The sequence below is a fragment of the Varroa jacobsoni genome, unplaced genomic scaffold (genome assembly GCF_002532875.2).
Source record: "Varroa jacobsoni isolate VJ856 unplaced genomic scaffold, vjacob_1.0 contig05200, whole genome shotgun sequence".
In the NCBI taxonomy this organism is placed as follows: Eukaryota; Metazoa; Arthropoda; class Arachnida; order Mesostigmata; family Varroidae; genus Varroa; species Varroa jacobsoni.
In genome coordinates, this window is record NW_019215484.1 from 4,556 (window position 1) to 11,539 (window position 6,984).

Consider the following 6,984-nt stretch of genomic DNA (forward strand, 5'->3'; position numbering starts at 1 on the left):
CGTTACGCGTAACGCAGTGACAAAGCGGAACAGGCATATGATTCCGATATCGTTAAATGCAGGCTCGTGTTCCAGCTTGGTGCATATCGCCTTGCTCCTTTTCGGTAATTAGTAGTTTTTTGCTACGATGGATTATTATTGTTAACTGGAATATTTGAACATTAAAGGTAAAGCTTCGATGGGACAGGGTTATTATGGCCAAATGATATATTAGCAACGGATGGTTTAATTTTCTCCTTTGCTTATAGCACGTGTTTATTTCAAGAGAGCCAACGTTGCCCTACGCTGGGCTTTTCCGCTTAATACGTGTTATTCTGAAGTGTTCAAAAATCAGCAATCAATGTTGATTAGAACGAAACACTTCCATTGGCTAGCGCTCTATATGAAAAAAAACATGGATCGTCTTATGACTATGGTATTGAGAAAAGGTTATCCAGTATAAGCTTTATGATCTAATAGTAGTGCAAGCAATTTACTGCGTTCAGCCTGATCGTCGGCTCAGGTAGTTAACAACAACATAAATCTAAGTCAGCCATATATACATAATAGTTCACGGAGTTTGTGCGATTTCTTTTACTTTATAACGTAGCGAATTTATCAACAGTGTAAGTTATTGTATTGTGTCGTATTTGTCTTTAGGTCCGTCGTGCAATGGACGGCCCGTGCCTTAAATGCAATGAAGGAATCTGTCTCGGCTATCAACCGCATTTTTGGAGGTAAGTTAAATGACATTTCGACGGTGGTCCTTGTAACACGGCTAACGATTTACATCAACCGAACTCACCGAAGCATTGAACCTCCTAGAAATAAATACAGATGTATTGCCCTGTGAGTACTCGTCATCGTCTATGTGCGTCTCAATATTTACCACATATCCATCAAGTATTCATCCCTGAATTTTTGACTTCTTTATGTTCAGACTTCAGGAACGTAGTTACAGGATTTTCCTTTGGCAAGATTAACCTTTGGCTTGCAGTGCAGGGCTCCGCGATCTCCTTGGTGCGCGTGCTTGACCCTTGTAACCGCGCAGTCTCGAAACGTGTGGCCCTTAGACCATTTTGCCGTACTTCCGATTATAGCATCTGACTAGAAAAATTTTCTGTGAAAATCGTCTTGTGCTAACGCCCGAATTCGAGCACGTGACTTTTTCACAGCTAGACTACAATGCTAGCTTCGTTACGGCCTTAGCGTTTACCAGGACATGAGAACGAAGTCGTATACACATAAGCTGCGGTGCTCAAATTGCAGCTCAAAGTTCCCTCTGATTCAGTTCACCTTTGGCCACTGAAAATACTGTACCATTTTAGCTGAACTAATCTACGCTGACGTCGCTGCTTACCGCCTTGTGCGCAATACCATCATTATCACAATTTTAGGACAAATCTTAAATCTTAGCTGGGTTAAGCGAAGCAGAGGCTTTAGTTTTGATTCGGCCATTACCATTTTGTCCTTTACACGCTGCGTAACGTGTGATTTCTTTCCCTCGTAATTAGGCGCGGACCTTTGAAATAACCGAAACCTTTTGTTTCGTCTATGTTTATGTTAGAAACTCCGAAACTAACGCAGTTGCTTGCTCGCTCGCTCCCACCTTATCCCGATCCTCTACATCATTGGTCTTGGTCGCTATCGCTATTGGTGATCCGTTTCATTTTTAGGCAACAGCAGTAGCGAATCTCTTCGCCGGTGGTCCTTTAGCCCTCCCGGCGCCAGTGACGTTAGCACCAGACAGTCAGCGCATCATGAGCGCCATTAGCGTCATCCCGACTTTCGCTGGTCTGTTTTGACTTTTTTTCGTCGTTCCGCCTTAACAGAGACGCTGGCGTCCTTTTCTTCAGCGGTGCTGTTTCTGCAGTATCGGAAACGGCAGCCAGATTGGCGGTGGAAGAAGGGCCGTTGTTTGTCTTGACAGAATTGCTACATTCGCTACCGCTACTGCCGCCACCGCCGTCAATGGCTCGGCTGTTTCTGCCGGACGTGGTAATAGTTGTAGTTGAACGAGGGAAGCAGGCATACAGATGCAACGATGTAGCTGTGTTGAGACTGGCAACATCATTGATTAGACAAGCCGTGCGCTCGCTTGTTGTTATTGTTACCGATGCTGCTGCCGCCGCCGCCGATTTGTTGTGGTCGTCGTCGTTTTTGTGGTCGCTCTTAACAGTGTTGTGCTTCTTACCTTATCTCGACAACGACAGCAGCTGCTGCGGTAGCCTGTTTCGATTTATCTGCTAAGCGCCGGCATACATAATACTGACATGGACTGTCGGAAATGATTTACCGACAACGGAACACGATATCACTCGTTTCCAAGCCTGAGCCGAAACTCGAAATAGCGGCACAGAGTTGAAGCTGAAATCCAATGCTGAACAAGAACCCTTATTTGTAATCCGCATGTTGTGAAGCACATACACTCAGATTTGTCGGAATACAAATATGCACGCGTTCGCTATAGAACGTCCGAGTCCGGACGGTATCCGTTTCGATTAAGCACAAGGGGGACGGTAAAGCAAAGCAGAGAAGAAAAACATTAAGCAAGGATGAGAGACAGAAACCGAAATAGCTAGTGTTTAAAGGAAATGAATTTCAATTTTTCAGAGAATACATAGAACAGCACGAAAAACATAGGGAAAAAAAAACAAAAAATAAAGAATCGCATGTAATCCTCTTTAGACGTGGCACGCAGCGTTGAAGAACTCGGTTATATCTTACATGTTTATGCGTTCACGTTGTGCTCGTGTGCGTCCTCTTCATTTCGATAAGAGCCTGTATATAATGGTAAATGCGTTCATCTTTAAGAACTAAAAATGAAAAGAGAATATATCTTGCTCATCATAGATGATATTATATGGGGTCGGCCTTTCTATTGTTTATATTTGGCTTGATGATCATCCAAAGAATCTCTGAGTCAAAAGCAAAACATAAGTTCTTAGTTGCTTACGCAGGCTGGCATGGCGCATTATGTTTTCAATTATTGTTGTCACCAGTTAAGAATCGCAGATAGCGTTTGTCTGCACCACATTATACAATACATACTATAACTCAAAGGACAAAGCTTTTATATAACAGTTATAGGAAGAGTTAGTTATCTTCTTTATTGCGAAGTATATTTGTCTCCTTGGCGGAACTTAACACGGAACTTACTGTCGGTAACCTCCTAGAATTCTATATACGGAATGAATAAGCCTTATCTATAAAGTTAATTTAGCAATGTGGCACTGTTTTTTTCTGACGATGGTCAATCTTTCCGTTGCAGCGAATGCTCATTACTAGTAGGATAGTTCCGTTTGGTGAAAGGTCACACTATAATAGTGAGCCTAACTTGATATATAATATGCCTAGTTTGGGCAATCACGGGGCTAATCGTGGGCGTGTCATATGCCACTCCAGGAGATCTAAACCAGGAACTGGGCGTAAGGATAATTGAAAGCATCATCATTAACGCATGCAGCCGTAGGAAATCTCATAGCGACTGCGTAGTTTTTCATCTCATTTTATGCCTGTTTCAATTGCTATTAATGTGTTTAGTATTTCAAGGGCGTAGTTTAACTGTCAGTTTCTACCAAAATTTCTACTTCGAATCATCGAAAGGCTCCTTTGAACGCCTTTCAGTCTATACTGTCACTACTATTACCGGAAAGCGTCAGTTCTCATCGGCCTGTTCGCTGTAATAGTCAGTGCTGTCATATCTTCCTTACCGCCGTGTTGTCAGGGGCGTAAAATGATCTCAATATCATCGCGTTGATAATAGAGATTTTAGGCTTGTACATTATGCGTTCACATCGTCCTGATCGATTTCTGCATGCGCGGAGATGCTTTTCATTCAGGCTGGATGCAGGTGAACGCCAGTGTGCCTGTCTTACTATCTTCGTTAAGGTCGTCTCACGTTAACAGCTAATACCTAAGAGTCATGTCGTCGATCACTACAGAGTCGTGAGTCGGCGAGTCTGCCTCCATAGCGCCGCTCGTTTACGAGTGGCCATCACAGAAACGCCGCACACGGCCACGCGATGGTTGGTTGTAAATGAACAAAAAAAAAATAGAACAAATGAAGATTCTTGAAGCATCCACCGACGTATCTGCGTCGACGAGAACCGTCACGATCGGTGGCGAAGGAGGTGTCCTCCGTTGAAGATGAGACCGAAGTTAAGAAGTAAGCATAAATTTGGTAGCGTGATTCTACGCTCTTCGCTTTTGTGCTGGTGATGAAAATTTTCTAGCAAGCGTTAGGTACGCTGTAACTTCTGTCCGTTGGTTATTCTATAATATTTGATGACATTTTTGAAAACACGCTCTTGATACCTGTTATTAGTAGAGTTACGCAAAGCTACAAAGGGTCGTCGAAGATTTTAGCTATTTTCTAGTTATACGCTCGATTGCGCAAATATAAGTTAGCACGACCTCGAATAACCTATATCTATTACTGTTATCTAATATTTATTGAGAGGTTGATTCACCTAATTTTGAGTGATTTTTTGTTCGACTTTTTTAAAGGCGTATGAAGTCTAGCGTTACGAATCATGGCACTGATTTGCTGCACCATCTTGTTGTCCATTAGCTACATTGATTGACTATTAGTATGTATGTGCTATTTACTCATATGCTCTTCAGGACATTTTACAACTGCTTCGCGAAACAGGAAGCTTGCTCACAGTATCAATACATCACAAATCAACCACCTTAGTGTGTCTTCATCATCAAGCCGTTTCTATTTTACTATAAGCGTAGACGATTGCTGGTCTATTTGAGATGTTCCCACAGTTATCGCAATTGCTGCAGGTACCGCTCTAACGGCCACAGATCGATCGCAGTTTCCTCCGTGAATGAGCAGATGCGTGTGTGCGCTTGCTAGAAAAACAGCGCCGGAAAATGTGTTTTTTGGTTACGTGGAGAACCATAATTTCACGGATCGCGGTTCGTTGTTGACTGCTCGCATACACGTGAGACGGAGGAAAACCAAGTATGTAACCATATGTGCAAAAATGCTCCCATATTAAGACAAAAAAAAATCATCTCAACAAAGCGCTAGCTGTTTCTGCGTGCGTACTAATAAAGCTAAGTCTCCGGGACAAAACTGACAGCAATCTCGCCATGATTAGAGAAGATCCAACGTAACAGATAATACAAGCAAGATAAAGAACTGGACAGATCATTGGAAAAAAAACAGATGCAAAAGTCCACGCGTCGAAAATATTATTACTATAAACTCAATCACTGCCGCTCCCAGCATCACTTAGTGTGTCTGAAGTACGACCGCACCGTCGGCTCTTGTCTGTCTAGGTATATTAGCTTGTCAAGGAGTTCTATTTGAAAAAGACTAATCCAAATGAGGAGGAGATGAAGTGACCGATCATTCCACAGCCTCTATCTGAGACGACACTATTTCCAGCATCTCACACAGATCCCTCGTCACCCGACGATTATTCTCAGTTTCAGCATGTTCGCTGGTTCAAGGCAGCGAGGCTCCTATTTGTTGGCTTGTCCTATATACACTACAACTACGTCAAGAAGGACAGACGCATAGGGCGATGTTTAGCGTTGTTACGGGCGTGTTTCACACCTCGTAACGAACGACACTTGGCCCAGGCAGGCCCAAAACGACCGGGCCGGCATTACGGCCTGGTGTTATCGCCGCTGCCCACTATAGCACTATTAGTGGTGCTAGCTGAAGCAGAACCAGAGTGATCACGACTATAGCCGCGATTCATGATTACCAACGATTAGCCTATACTTTTAGTACTACTATTTGTCGTCGTTACTATCAGTAGGAAGGCAGCGTTGGGTAAATATATTGAGGAAGTTGGCGGATAAGTCAGAGACACAAAAGCGAGACAAGAACATCTAAAGCCGAATGGCGTATGTCGTTGAACAACTTAACGCAAGAGTAATTGTACGAATATATATCTATATATTCGTAGCTGGTGTAGAAGATCAGCTCTTTAATACGATTGTTATTTAGCGATGATAAAGAGGTGAAGAAGCCGTGAAGTAGTCTAATGCCTCTGGCGTTCCGTGACGCGTAACGCTTCTATTACGATTGGTTCTTCAACGATTCAAACGGAACGAGTCGCATAAATCATAGTAGCAGCTGAACGTACGGCGCGAAATTAGTCAGACTGCGACCGTCTGGGGCTAGAAGATGGAAACGCGCAAGACAGCGCCCCGCCGCATAACGTGAAAATCACTCTGAATTTAACCTCAAAAAATATCATTCACTAATAGATTTTATTTATATACACTAAGTCTAATGGATAACATTTTCAACGAGTACACGTTATTCGACAATCTCTAATGAACGGGTATTTGGATTTTCAGAAGTCTGCCATACGAGGCCATAGTTCCTCCAGATGCGTTGGTATCACCGCAGTAACCAAAGGTTGTTTTATCTGTCCATAGGCTTTCCTTCATGCTCCTAATGAAATATATGGCTGCATCAATCATCGACTGGCAATCATATTATTCGTATATAATAGAATACGGCAGTACTACTTGGAGGGAGAGGGGCGGCGAAAGGCTGGCCTTACGAGCCGTCAACCGGTGTACGAATTTTATTAGGAGCGGCAACAGAGACTACAGAACGAACGGGTAAAGTACAGAAACCGACCAATCAGCGTGTACAACGAAACAAAAATATGTACAGTAGATATAGAAACAACCGTAGACGAACAAAGAATAATACGACCTAACACTTGAGATGGTCGCGCGCTTTTTTCCCGGGTAATTGAGCATTTTCTCTCGTTGACTCTGTACATACCTAAAACGATCCTCTGCTCAAAGCTGAGCTAAGCTGCTAGCACACACGACTCTACGATTGTTATTGCGGTTATTTTTTGTGGTACGATAGTACCATAATAGATCGACTGCTGATACTTTACCTTTTTCGTCTGGTAGATGAAGCCTCTATATGATCAGTATTCCGTACGCGTCCGTCCGACTTGCTGAAACTGCACGCCGGCTGACACACACACCCACACACACACACACACACAC

General features: G+C 43.2%; 1 long non-coding RNA gene across 1 annotated transcript; it reads left to right on the forward strand.

Annotated features, from left to right (window-relative positions):
* Nucleotides 1-639: 639 nt before the first annotated feature.
* On the forward strand, nucleotides 640-6,954 carry LOC111273173 (uncharacterized; the record flags this gene model as incomplete). Its single annotated transcript, XR_015315969.1, is given in 2 exon segments — nucleotides 640-716; nucleotides 6,391-6,954. It is a non-coding gene; the product is annotated as an uncharacterized LOC111273173 (long non-coding RNA).
* Between the last annotated feature and the right edge of the window lie 30 nt (nucleotides 6,955-6,984).